The sequence below is a fragment of the Arachis hypogaea genome, chromosome 11, assembly GCF_003086295.3.
Source record: "Arachis hypogaea cultivar Tifrunner chromosome 11, arahy.Tifrunner.gnm2.J5K5, whole genome shotgun sequence".
NCBI classification, from domain to species: Eukaryota; Viridiplantae; Streptophyta; class Magnoliopsida; order Fabales; family Fabaceae; genus Arachis; species Arachis hypogaea.
Window position 1 is genome coordinate 34,811,727 of NC_092046.1, and position 15,042 is coordinate 34,826,768.

A 15,042-nucleotide genomic window follows, 5' to 3' on the forward strand; every position below is an offset into this window, starting at 1 on the left:
AGAGAGTGTTGAGAGGGTGAAGGAAGAGAAGAAGAAAGGAAGGAGAGAAAGGAGATTAAAGGACAACTCCGGCAGAGCCCTGCTGTTGTCGTCGTCCTCATCGCAGTTGCAGGTGTGGAGGCCCAAAGAGAGGGAGAGACAGCTTTAGAGAGAGAGAGAGAGAGAGAGAGAGAGAGAATGAAAGTGAGAACAACTACTTGAAAACTACTTATTACAGACATATATTTTTGACAGATTTTATCCCACAGAAATACAGACAGATTTTGCGAGAAAATTTTTTCAGAAACAAAGAAAAATAAATTAGCATAAATTACAGACAAAAAAGAGAATCTGTCATAATTCTATCAGAAAAATTAATTTTTTTTGTGGGAAATAATTACCGACAGAAAATTCGTCTATATTTAAATGACAAAAAATGCAGCATTTTATTAAATTACTACAAACAAAAAATTTATCTGTAATTTAAAATATTTCGTCGAAAAATATTGAGTTAAACCTAACTTTACCTCCACTCTCTCAAGCTCGATTCACACTCCACACAAATAAAACAAGCTTCTTCCTATCTCCGTCCACGAGCTGCTTCTTCTCTCCGTCGCATGAGCTTCTTCTGCCATTGCCGCCGTCGCTCGCGTCGCACGATCTATCTCTGTCATCCCTTGCATCGCACGTGCCCCCTTCATAGACGCTCTCATCGCGTCTGCTCCCTTCGTTGCCATCGTTGCAAAGCCCTCTCCGCCGCTCTCGTTGTAAGGCCCAGAATCTTTGAAAAGTCTTATTATGATCAAGTCTCAAATCCTACAATTATTTATAGCCTTAATTTCAGAGATTATTTTATTAAAGATAATTAAGGCAAGTTTTGATTTATTGGATTTGAGATAAGTTATGATTATTATCCAATTTTATAATTATTGGATTATTTTCTATATTTAAAGTATAAGGTTGATAGTTATGAAATAATAAGGATTTTATAAGATTTGGATTAGATAAGTAATATTTAAATATTATTACTGCTATTTTGGAAAAATGAAGAAATTAAGTATATTATTTCTAATTTTTGGATTTGAGCATTTTATTGAAAATAATTTGTGAAATTGATGAGCAAATAGTATTTTCTATATACAACTAGTGTTGGATTTAATTTGAGTTTCAATTATTATATTATACCCAATTTTATTTGAAATTACCAAATTACCCCTAAACCTAATTTTGCCTAAACCCTAACCTAGCTACCCTTTCCCCCCTGAGCCCAGCAGCCATAGCACGCACAGTTTCCTTTTGTTCTTTCTTCATGAAAGAAAGGAGCAGAAGCAAAAGAAAAACGAAATAGAGGGGAGAAGAGGGAGGCGGCGCGGTGGGTGCCACTGCCACCGTCGCCGCCGTCGCTGACTGAGGGGAGGGGAGCTCTGAACGAGAAGAGAGAGCTCGCGAGACAGGGGGAGATGGACCTGCGCCTTGCCGTCGACCCACGTCTCGCCGCCACTGCCTCCATGTCTTCCAATAGCGCCACCATCGCCGCCGTGGATCGCGACCAGAGGGGAGCACGAGATCGAGAGAGAGTGAGGCGTGGAGACGGCGTCGCGCGGAGAGGGACTCGCCGCTGCCGTCGCGCACAGCCATGTGTCGTCACTGCCGTCTGAACAGTCGCCATCGCCCTGGGGTGTAGTCCGCCGCTACCGCCAGTGGAGGTCACTGCTGTGGAACAGAGGTGAGAGAGGGAAGCAAGATGAATCCTCTCCGCTTCTGGTGCTCTGGTTCACCGCCACTACCGCCGGAATCCTTGGCCGCCGCTCCTACTGTTGCTCCATTTGGGTTTTGGGTGAGTGCGCCGCCTTTGCCCTTGGAAGCCGCTGCTTGGGTCAGGATGCTATGGTGGTTGCTGTCCTTGTCAGTAGCGGGAGAGGATGAGACGCGATGATGGTGGGTGGTTCCCAGCCCTTGTTGCCGTGCCGTCAAAATCTGCCGCCATGGCCGCTGGAGCTCCGGGCTGAGTTTCTGCCACTTGAGACCCTGCTGCCACCGTGTTCCACTGCCGGTAAGTTCTTTGAGTTTGGTTTCTGTTCTGTTGGAATTCCGGAAAGGTTGTTAACGCCGCGTGGTTGTTACAGTTACCGTCACCGGTGTTTTTGCTCGCGATTGTCACTTGGGGTTACTGACGGAGCCACTGCCGGGTTGATAGGGAGCTGCGGCTGCTTCGTTTTGTGATTTCAGTGAGTATTTTGATTTTTGAAAGCCCTGCGTTAGTGCTCTGTTCCGTGTAATAAAGTATTTGCGATGTTAATGGTTTTAGGAGTTAGAATCCGGTTTGCTTATGCCACTTGTAGCGGTTTCTGCTTTCGAGAGAGCAAGCCGAGTCGGGTTCTGATTGTCGGTGATTTCGGGCAGAGCGAAAAGAGTTCAGTTGACACGCCTGGGTTAAGTTTTGCTTGCTGAGGTAGGGGCGCTTTCCAAAAACTATAGTTTATTATTGGAATTATTACATATGGGTACTGATGTGAGATATTGTGTATTTGGTGATTGTATCTGCCTTATGTATTATTTGATTGACTCGAATGACTATGGATGTTGGTTTGGCCGAATTGTTGTGTGGCTTGTGAAATGTAATGTTTGAAGTTGATTCTTTAAAGATTTGAAATGAGTTTAATCCCTTGAGGATTGGTTTGAATTGAGTCAATTATTTTGATGATGTGGAAGATAGAATACTCTTGAAATTCAGCCTGTGTTGCTTTAATTGATTTGGTTTTGATAAATGATTTATTGCTGAACCGATTCTTTAAAGCTTTGGAAATGAGTTAAATCGGTTGATATTGAGTTGATTTTTGAAATGGCTTCCTTGAGATATGCCACTGAGGCGACTGTTGGATTTAGCTTGCTTTTGAATTGATTTCTGGTTTTGATCTGTTGAAAAGGAATGAGAAACGGTTTAGTTGGGACCCGAACCGGGTGGCAAAAGTCCAAGTTTTAGGGGAGGTGCTGCCGAAATTTCTATAGAATCCGAGTCCTTATTTGAAATGTTAATTGGGGAATTTTGAGTTTAATGCCTTTCCTATCTATTTTGAGGATTGTGAAATTATGGCTTCTTTATTACCTTTACTTAGAACAATTAAGAAAGCAATGAAGTTATGCTTTGAAAGAATTATTGAAAAGAGAATCATGATTTATCCTTATTTTCCAAGAAGAACAGTATGTCTTTGGGTACAAGTCATTTGAAAGAGAATTTTGCTTTGAGGCTGTTTTAAAAGGTAAAACGGGTTTATGTTTTTCTCTATTAAACACAAAGATTGCCCCTTGGGAGAGTTTTCGTGATTTTAAAAGGAATTGGATTTCGATTGATGAGCCTCATTATTTTGACGTTTTAAATAAGATTCAAAGTATCTTTTGAACTCTAGTTTAACACAACAAAAATGATTCTCTTATCAGTTTGAAACGCTTCAGATTTAATTATGGAATTGAAGCCGGTTTTGTTTAAGTAAAGGAAATGGTTTTGAAAGAAGTAAAGGTTACGTGACTCGGTTTGGCTTAGATCCTATTTTCTTACTCAAATCAGAAAGCCAATGTTTTAATGATTTTAAATGATTTTGGCGAAATGAGATATGTTATTCTCCCCTAAAGACTTGGGACTCTGCCGAGAAACTTTGTTATAAAATCCCATTGTTGAATGGATGATTTTGAGTGTTTCCAAAAAGAATCTTTAACTTGCCATGGTTATGGAAGTTTGGAAAGAGGATGCCGAGAGTGGCATTGTTTTCAAAGGGGAATTTACCTTGAGTAAAAGTGGCTTATGAGCCTAAAATGATTTGAGAAATGAGATCTTTAAAGCCAAGGCTGAAAAGAGTTGAAACTCGATTTCAAAGTGAAATGAATTGAGGAAATGATTTATGGCTTAAATGCCGACTTTATGAATTTAATGATGTTGAATGGTGGAAGTGCTGTTTTGTTGTGAGCCGGAATGGCTGTGTATGATTATACATATTGGTTGGTTTTGGATTGAACCGTGAGCCGGAATGGCTGTGTATGATATGAATATTGGCTGGTTCTGGACTGAACCGTGAGCCGGATGGCTGAGATGGATGTTGATCCATGGATGAGATTGAATGCATGTTTATGCCGAATCATTGATAAATGTGAATGTTGCACTTCCACTATCTGAGATACGAGTTTCCCTGGGTAGTAGCAGTGGCTAGCCACCACGTGCTCCAGGTCGAGACTTGATACTCTGTTGACCCTATGTCGTAAGTGTGGCCGAGCACTGTGAAAGGCCCGGATGAGCTCGCCCCCATAAATATTCACCAGTGATGGTGATGGATAAATATTCACCAGTGAGGGTGATGGATATGGATCATGATTATGATCAAGTTTATGATGAGTATAACTCGAGTTGGGGATGCACGACAGAGGGACAGTCCAATGGTTAGCTACCAGGACTTGTCGGGTTGGCTTTATAACCGACAGATGATATCATCAGCCACTAGGGACAGGCATGCATCATATGCATTTGTGTGACATTGGTTGGGTGTGCATATTATACTTGGTTTGCCTATGTGATTAATTGCTAACTGTTCTACTTGTAATAACTGTTTGTTTGTGCTTGAACTTCCTTCCTGTGTTTGCATCTGGGACTCTGTTGGATTGTGGTGATTGGTTGTTGGTTGGATTGTTTGGGCCTAGGGCCGTGGTTGAATTGAGATGGACCGATGGTTGGTTTCGCTATTGTGGTTATGGTTTGGAAATGCGTGAAAGGCTAATTTGGTTCAGCATAGATAAACCTTCTGAAATGCTTTTGAATATTGTTTAAATGAACAGTTTCTTCTTTCAGAAAAAGGATTTTAGATTTCTCTTTTATTGTAAACGGTTGTTTTTGAAAAGAGGCATAAGATGGTTATTAATCACTGGTACGGTTTATCTTCACGTATCATATTACAGTAATTCCCAAAAACCCTCTACTGAGAACCCTTTCGAGGATGATGTTCTCACCCCCCTACATTTTTCCCCTTTCAGGATATGGGCGCAGAAGTTACGAAGAGCTTATTTAATTGTTGTTGTGATGCTCTGTATTGTTTTAGTTATGGTTTATTGTACCCTCGCCTTTATCTTGATATAACCTGTAAGAGGGATAGGAATTGTATTGGATTATGTTTGTAATATTACTTATATATATATGTATGTATATATGTGGATGTACTCTTTATGAGTTTTTGTAAGTTGTATGGTATTTATGGATGTACGTTATCGAACGAAAGTATTTTTGGGAGCGGCATTGCGGTTTAAAGTTTTAAACAGGCTCATATTTTTAGTATTAAATAGTATAAGTGTCGTCGTAATGTCCGAGCTATCAGAGTCGCGCAGCCGGAAGTGTGAGCTCTGGTAGTTAGGGTGTTACATTATGGTATCAGAGCAGTTCTTCCTGTAGAGCCTGAGGAATGGACTGACTATGCTTCAGTTGCATACTCTGAGCGTTTGTCATGTATTAGGTCTTGTCGAATGACGAGAATTAGAGCTTTATGCACATGACAGTCTATTGATTAACGCTGTTAGTCTTGCATTGCATAATTCCTGATATTAAGTTCGGCCGGCTTAATACTAGTGAAATATGTATATGAAAGCACTGATGGGTTATCATAGATGAAATCCTAGTTTTGAGTAAAGCGAATCGCGGGTTTTGGAAAAGTTGGAAACTACTTCTCGAGGCTATTCAGTTGTGTCTTGAATTCTGTTCGAGTTGACATGTTCTTTCATATCCTAACTTGAAGTTCTTATTTGCTAGACCTTTTGAAGAGTAATTTGATGTCTTCACTCTATTCCTCTATCCATATGTATTCTTGTTTGACCTTAAGTGCATATGCTGGTTTAAGATCTTTGTTGCATCTATCTTCCTCTGTTTGAGTTCTTCTTGATTCAAGTATTCTTTGATATAGCCTTGAACCTGTCTTAATGTGCTGTGACTTTTAACTCCGGATTCTGAGTCCATTCTTTGAGAAATTGTTGATTCAGTTTTTCTCTTACTTGACAGTGATCACAGCCAATTTTGAGATTTTATAAATTGCTGTTGATTAGATATATGCTTTTCTATATATGAGACTTTGAAATTATTTATACAGTTTAACAACTATTTCTTTCTAATACTTTGCCTGTACTTTTACTGGTTTACGCAATTGTACTTATTTTAAAAGTAAATTTTGACCTTCTAGTAATTTTACTATAGTTCCAATGGACATCTTTATTTGATTGTGTATTTGGATATTTTCTGAAATACTGGAAAGAAAGAATTTTTCGCTTTCATTCCGGTTGAGTTTCGTTTGATAAGCTTTACTTAACTTATTTTGAATTGAGTTTGGTTTAGCATACTACATAGTTTATGCCATTGTTGTTCTTTTGAAAATGTTGGATTCATAGCTTTCTTCTTATGAACGGACTGGTTCCTTCTTAAGCTTTTCACCTCTATGAATGTCATACGTGATTCTGTTTTTAACTAATCTTTTACATCTTGTGAACATTACCATTGATCTTGGTTTGTCCCCTCTTGTGAATCTCATCCTTATGTGGGTCAGTTTGATTCGTTTCAGGATAGTACATTGTTTATTCTCCCATTATCTCTACAAGAGTTTTTAGTTAAAGATTTATCATTGAAAAATTACAAATGATTGAGTTGTCTTTTCTATGACTTTTGTATTCTTTTGGATCAATTTAAAACTTGTTTGATATTTCATGCTTAGTGGATCTTGTTTGAACTACTCTAATTTAAGATCCTTTCTTGCAAGGCTTGACTCCTTTTTAGTACATCTTAAACTTCTTGAATGTTCTTCTGAGATGGGGATTTCAAGAACACTTTTGGAGTATTGTTTTGGACTTTTTAAAGAAGTTTTGAATTCTCTTGTAAGAAGTTTTAAACGGAATTTATTTTCTGTTTCTTGATTTAGATTGAAACCATTGTTCAATATTGATGAAGTTAATTTAAAAATCGGCATGCGCTATTTTAAATGAGGTTTTGGAAAGTTTCCTTGTTTAGTGGAAACCGGTTTGTTTGTAACGCACCACTTATTTCCTTACCAGATTGTAAGCAAATTTTTATCTCGGAGTTTCTTTTCTAAAAAGAGTTTAACTTCCTCTTTCGTACTTGCTATAAATGTTATACATGCTTGTTTGAATATGAAATTTTGAGAATTTTGAACAAGCATCTGATTATTTCCGAGTTTTTATGAACTGCTTTTGGTTAAGTTGTGCATTTAATTATCTTTCTAAAATATTTGAGGAAATATTTTAGCTCTTAGCCAAAGTTGTGTGCATTTGTTTTTGGAACTCTACAAAATCTACTTCAACATGGAATTGTATTGAAGTAAAGCCACATTTATGCTTTTGTTACTCTCTTGAAGGACATTTGTTGCTTAACTTTTCTTTTAGGCTGCGAGGTGATTTTCCTGCAAGTTTTCGATTCTTTTAAGAACAATGTATTCAGAAGTATTTTTAATCATGCCCTTGAGTTTTGTGAGCTTTGCCTTGGGTTTGAGATATTCTCTTTTGTAAACCTCATACTTCATCGACTCAGTTTGAGTTTGTTTCAAGCTGATGCGCTGGTTATCTTCTTGTTGATCCTATTGAACTTCTTTGATCTAAGGGTTATCTTTGAAGTTGTCAATTGAATTATGTCTAGCAAACTTTATTGCTTGAACATCCATGTTTATCTGGGATTGGATATATTCTTTCAAATCTATGACTATTGTCTTTGACATCCGTCTCTCCTTTCTAAGATCTCATATTCTTCTGAGTAGACTCGAGAATTGTTTTGGTATCACGTGCGACTTGTAGACGTAGTAACGCGATACGTTAGTTCTTTAAGATGTGATGTGTATACGGAAGTTGAAGCGGTAGGTGTGCAACGTATGAGTTGTGGGCATTTTGTTCCTTGCAAACGGATTTGTGATTGTCAGGCTTGTGATCAAATTTGGGGTTTGTAAGGTGCTTGATGGAATTGGAAAGTTGAAACCTTGAGGTTGATATAAGATTAGTGTGCGGATATTGAGCACATCGTTTTAACTCCATCCTGTTTTCTAGCCTTTGATGCCTTGCCCTACTATCACATGATTGACCCATGTTATCTTTTGCATTGAGCCTATCTTGTAACGTTTGCCTGGCAGTTACACTCCTACCTTTGCATCCTTATGCTTATGATAATCAAAGTATTTGAAAATCGTATATATGATTATATTTTGAGATATTTTTGCTTCTTCTTTAAATGTGTTCAAGGGTGAACTGTTATGGAATTTCTTCCATTTTGTATCAATTTTCGAGGGCGAAAATTTTTATAAGGTGGGTAGAATGTAAGGCCCAGAATCTTTGAAAATTCTTATTATGATCAAGTCTCAAATCCTACAATTATTTATAGCCTTAATTTCAGAGATTATTTTATTAAAGATAATTAAGGCAAGTTTTGATTTATTGGATTTGAGATAAGTTATGATTATTATCCAATTTTATAATTATTGGATTATTTTCTATATTTAAAGTATAAGGTTGATAGTTATGAAATAATAAGGATTTTATAAGATTTGGATTAGATAAGTAATATTTAAATATTATTACTGCTATTTTGGAAAAATGAAGAAATTAAGTATATTATTTCTAATTTTTGGATTTGAGCATTTTATTGAAAATAATTTGTGAAATTGATGAGCAAATAGTATTTTCTATATACAACTAGTGTTGGATTTAATTTGAGTTTCAATTATTATATTATACCCAATTTTATTTGAAATTACCAAATTACCCCTAAACCTAATTTTGCCTAAACCCTAACCTAGCTACCCTTTCCCCCCTGAGCCCAGCAGCCATAGCACGCACAGTTTCCTTTTGTTCTTTCTTCATGAAAGAAAGGAGCAGAAGCAAAAGAAAAACGAAATAGAGGGGAGAAGAGGGAGGCGGCGCGGTGGGTGCCACTGCCACCGTCGCCGCCGTCGCTGACTGAGGGGAGGGGAGCTCTGAACGAGAAGAGAGAGCTCGCGAGACAGGGGGAGATGGACCTGCGCCTTGCCGTCGACCCACGTCTCGCCGCCACTGCCTCCATGTCTTCCAATAGCGCCACCATCGCCGCCGTGGATCGCGACCAGAGGGGAGCACGAGATCGAGAGAGAGTGAGGCGTGGAGACGGCGTCGCGCGGAGAGGGACTCGCCGCTGCCGTCGCGCACAGCCATGTGTCGTCACTGCCGTCTGAACAGTCGCCATCGCCCTGGGGTGTAGTCCGCCGCTACCGCCAGTGGAGGTCACTGCTGTGGAACGGAGGTGAGAGAGGGAAGCAAGATGAATCCTCTCCGCTTCTGGTGCTCTGGTTCACCGCCACTACCGCCGGAATCCTTGGCCGCCGCTCCTACCGTTGCTCCATTTGGGTTTTGGGTGAGTGCGCCGCCTTTGCCCTTGGAAGCCGCTGCTTGGGTCAGGATGCTATGGTGGTTGCTGTCCTTGTCAGTAGCGGGAGAGGATGAGACGCGATGATGGTGGGTGGTTCCCAGCCCTTGTTGCCGTGCCGTCAAAATCTGCCGCCATGGCCGCCGGAGCTCCGGGCTGAGTTTCTGCCACTTGAGACCCTGCTGCCACCGTGTTCCACTGCCGGTAAGTTCTTTGAGTTTGGTTTCTGTTCTGTTGGAATTCCGGAAAGGTTGTTAACGCCGCGTGGTTGTTACAGTTACCGTCACCGGTGTTTTTGCTCGCGATTGTCACTTGGGGTTACTGACGGAGCCACTGCCGGGTTGATAGGGAGCTGCGGCTGCTTCGTTTTGTGATTTCAGTGAGTATTTTGATTTTTGAAAGCCCTGCGTTAGTGCTCTATTCCGTGTAATAAAGTATTTGCGATGTTAATGGTTTTAGGAGTTAGAATCCGGTTTGCTTATGCCACTTGTAGCGGTTTCTGCTTTCGAGAGAGCAAGCCGAGTCGGGTTCTGATTGTCGGTGATTTCGGGCAGAGCGAAAAGAGTTCAGTTGACACGCTTGGGTTAAGTTTTGCTTGCTGAGGTAGGGGCGCTTTCCAAAAACTATAGTTTATTATTGGAATTATTACATATGGGTACTGATGTGAGATATTGTGTATTTGGTGATTGTATCTGCCTTATGTATTATTTGATTGACTCGAATGACTATGGATGTTGGTTTGGCCGAATTGTTGTGTGGCTTGTGAAATGTAATGTTTGAAGTTGATTCTTTAAAGATTTGAAATGAGTTTAATCCGTTGAGGATTGGTTTGAATTGAGTCAATTATTTTGATGATGTGGAAGATAGAATACTCTTGAAATTCAGCCTGTGTTGCTTTAATTGATTTGGTTTTGATAAATGATTTATTGCTGAACCGATTCTTTAAAGCTTTGGAAATGAGTTAAATCGGTTGATATTGAGTTGATTTTTGAAATGGCTTCCTTGAGATATGCCACTGAGGCGACTGTTGGATTTAGCTTGCTTTTGAATTGATTTCTGGTTTTGATCTGTTGAAAAGGAATGAGAAACGGTTTAGTTGGGACCCGAACCGGGTGGCAAAAGTCCAAGTTTTAGGGGAGGTGCTGCCAAAATTTCTATAGAATCCGAGTCCTTATTTGAAATGTTAATTGGGGAATTTTGAGTTTAATGCCTTTCCTATCTATTTTGAGGATTGTGAAATTATGGCTTCTTTATTACCTTTACTTAGAACAATTAAGAAAGCAATGAAGTTATGCTTTGAAAGAATTATTGAAAAGAGAATCATGATTTATCCTTATTTTCCAAGAAGAACAGTATGTCTTTGGGTACAAGTCATTTGAAAGAGAATTTTGCTTTGAGGCTGTTTTAAAAGGTAAAACGGGTTTATGTTTTTCTCTATTAAACACAAAGATTGCCCCTTGGGAGAGTTTTCGTGATTTTAAAAGGAATTGGATTTCGATTGATGAGCCTCATTATTTTGACGTTTTAAATAAGATTCAAAGTATCTTTGGAACTCTAGTTTAACACAACAAAAATGATTCTCTTATCAGTTTGAAACGCTTCAGATTTAATTATGGAATTGAAGCCGGTTTTGTTTAAGTAAAGGAAATGGTTTTGAAAGAAGTAAAGGTTACGTGACTCGGTTTGGCTTAGATCCTATTTTCTTACTCAAATCAGAAAGCCAATGTTTTAATGATTTTAAATGATTTTGGCGAAATGAGGTATGTTATTCTCCCCTAAAGACTTGGGACTCTGCCGAGAAACTTTGTTATAAAATCCCATTGTTGAATGGATGATTTTGAGTGTTTCCAAAAAGAATCTTTAACTTGCCATGGTTATGGAAGTTTGGAAAGAGGATGCCGAGAGTGGCATTGTTTTCAAAGGGGAATTTACCTTGAGTAAAAGTGGCTTATGAGCCTAAAATGATTTGAGAAATGAGATCTTTAAAGCCAAGGCTGAAAAGAGTTGAAACTCGATTTCAAAGTGAAATGAATTGAGGAAATGATTTATGGCTTAAATGCCGACTTTATGAATTTAATGATGTTGAATGGTGGAAGTGCTGTTTTGTTGTGAGCCGGAATGGCTGTGTATGATTATACATATTGGTTGGTTTTGGATTGAACCGTGAGCCAGAATGGCTGTGTATGATATGAATATTGGCTGGTTCTGGACTGAACCGTGAGCCGGATGGCTGAGATGGATGTTGATCCATGGATGAGATTGAATGCATGTTTATGCCGAATCATTGATAAATGTGAATGTTGCACTTCCACTATCTGAGATACGAGTTTTCCTGGGTAGTAGCAGTGGCTAGCCACCACGTGCTCCAGGTCGAGACTTGATACTCTGTTGACCCTATGTCGTAAGTGTGGCCGGGCACTGTGAAAGGCCCGGATGAGCTCGCCCCCATAAATATTCACCAGTGATGGTGATGGATAAATATTCACCAGTGAGGGTGATGGATATGGATCATGATTATGATCAAGTTTATGATGAGTATAACTCGAGTTGGGGATGCACGACAGAGGGACAGTCCAATGGTTAGCTACCAGGACTTGTCGGGTTGGCTTTATAACCGACAGATGATATCATCAGCCACTAGGGACAGGCATGCATCATATGCATTTGTGTGACATTGGTTGGGTGTGCATATTATACTTGGTTTGCCTATGTGATTAATTGCTAACTGTTCTACTTGTAATAACTGTTTGTTTGTGCTTGAACTTCCTTCCTGTGTTTGCATCTGGGACTCTGTTGGATTGTGGTGATTGGTTGTTGGTTGGATTGTTTGGGCCTAGGGCCGTGGTTGAATTGAGATGGACCGATGGTTGGTTTCGCTATTGTGGTTATGGTTTGGAAATGCGTGAAAGGCTAATTTGGTTCAGCATAGATAAACCTTCTGAAATGCTTTTGAATATTGTTTAAATGAACAGTTTCTTCTTTCAGAAAAAGGATTTCAGATTTCTCTTTTATTGTAAACGGTTGTTTTTGAAAAGAGGCATAAGATGGTTATTAATCACTGGTACGGTTTATCTTCACGTATCATATTACAGTAATTCCCAAAAACCCTCTACTGAGAACCCTTTCGAGGATGATGTTCTCACCCCCCTACATTTTTCCCCTTTCAGGATATGGGCGCAGAAGTTACGAAGAGCTTATTTAATTGTTGTTGTGATGCTCTGTATTGTTTTAGTTATGGTTTATTGTACCCTTGCCTTTATCTTGATATAACCTGTAAGAGGGATAGGAATTGTATTGGATTATGTTTGTAATATTACTTATATATATATGTATGTATATATGTGGATGTACTCTTTATGAGTTTTTGTAAGTTGTATGGTATTTATGGATGTACGTTATCGAACGAAAGTATTTTTGGGAGCGGCATTGCGGTTTAAAGTTTTAAACAGGCTCATATTTTTAGTATTAAATAGTATAAGTGTCGTCGTAATGTCCGAGCTATCAGAGTCGCGCAGCCGGAAGTGTGAGCTCTGGTAGTTAGGGTGTTACACTCGTCGCGTCTGCTGCTTTCGTGAATTTCAGGTATACTCTAATTTTGTAATTCTGTTGTTTGGAGGTTTGATTTTTAATCCGCTAATTAATTGAAACTGAAGCCCTTCATTTTTCTTCGCTTGGAGGTTAGATTTTCAATTTCATATAATTAATTCCTCTTTTCAATTTCATGGAATGGAGTATTATTAGTAATGCAGAAGTGGTTTAGAATAGAAATTTAATTCAGTTAATACTAGTTTGTATTTTGTATTTTGTAGTTCTAATTTGTTTGTATTTTGTAGATGTTAATCTTTATTTTTGGAGTGTATGTTTTCTTTTTTGGCGGTTTAATTTGCTTGTTTGGGTAGTATATAAATATGAGTTATGGACCTGTAGCATTATTATTTCTCACTCTTGCATGTTTCTTTGATCTGTTTAATTTTCACTATATATGTTTGGTTTATGATAATGGTGTATTAGCTTAATTAGTTCCCGATCGAAGATTTGAAATGAAAGGACTTATAATACTTGGTAGATTTTATCAAATCTCTCTTACATATTAACTAGTCAATTAGCTCCCATATAAACCTCTTCACTTAATTAAATAGTTAAATTATCTATACGCCTTTGTTTCTACCTTTTCAACTTTTTTCAATCTCTTAATTATTTATATAGACAGAGACAGTGAACTATGATTAAAAAAATTGGATAATAAGTTAAAGCTGGTCTAGAGAAATATATCAATTTTTGATAATAATAATAATAATAATAATAATAATAATAATAATAATAATAATAATAATAATAATAATAATAATAATAATAATAATAATAATGCTACACTCTGTTCTTATCCTTAATAGTTAATAGGACTCAAATATTATGCTTATTGTTATTATTATTGTTAATAGTTTATGGCATTTCCTTCCCTCTTTAGTTAGCACCATGTTAGCAGAAAATTAACTTTGCTTTTGTGCAAAATGTCACTATCTATAATCTTTTATATATCTAATTTTGTGACAGAAGTTTTCTTCATTCAACAGAAAATGAAGTGTTTGTTGACTTTCCTAATAAAACACATGATCCAATATTGGCAAGGGTGAAAATATATCTATTTTAATCCTTCTACAAGGTATACTTGCCCAAACACATCTTTTTATGAGCATGTGTTTAGAGTATGATTTATGTGTAGGATGCACATACAAACACCTGCTTTCCAATTTGTTATTGAGTGACATTCAGTGAGGCAGTGTAACCAACAAGTTTAGATGATAAATATTACGCTGATCAGAACTAAGAAGAAGGAATTCAGATTCTGATTAATTGGTTGAATTTGATTGTGAATATGAATGGATAGATATATATATATACATGGATATCGCACAGATTCATTCAAATTCTTTAACTCACTAGTTTTTGGCCATGATTATTTTATTTGGTTTCTTGAAACCACCAGAAGAGGCCTTGATTTTTTGTTCTTCTTTTCCCCTTTATTCGAGGTTAGAAAGCAGGGAAGAAAAACTTGTTGCAGTGTGTGCTTCTTGATTTGAGCAACTAGCTACCTATAAACTCTGCACTTGTGTTAACATATTATTGAATCATGTTTAATGATCTGTGTTGTGCATATATTGGTTATTGATCTCAATTCATTTTTTTCTTTTTCCATGTCAATGTCATAAACCTTCTAAGGAACACATGCAGCTTATTGAATCGTCATTTTATCATGTATGTTTAGTATGTTGATGCTCTCTTTTTTCTATATCTTATACTGATGCTCTCTTTTTTCCCCTCCCTCAACTTATGTTTGTGTTCAGCATTCTGCCATGGACACATTATATTCTTTGAGGTCCGTGTTTAATTTGCCAGCACCTTTTTGTTCTTATTTTAGTTAGGAATTGTGTTTTTTTATTTATATTTAATTTTGACATATACATACTAATTGTGTTTTATATTTTTTGATATATATTTAATTTTGAGGTCGGTGTTTGATTTGCCAGCACAAAAAATTATCAAGCATGAAGCCCAATCTGTTATCCTCCCTATGAATGAAACTCTGCATGTTCTTTAGTTGCAGAAATAGTTAAGGTGGAGGAGCAGGAGATGACAAAACCCAAAAT

The 15,042-nt window shown here is 37.8% G+C and overlaps 1 long non-coding RNA gene across 1 annotated transcript; it reads left to right on the forward strand.

Moving 5' to 3' along the window:
* Nucleotides 1-9,852: 9,852 nt before the first annotated feature.
* LOC140176511 (uncharacterized) lies at nucleotides 9,853-12,764 on the forward strand. Its single transcript, XR_011868121.1, has 2 exons — nucleotides 9,853-9,997; nucleotides 12,562-12,764. It is a non-coding gene; the product is annotated as an uncharacterized lncRNA (long non-coding RNA).
* Nucleotides 12,765-15,042: the final 2,278 nt, after the last annotated feature.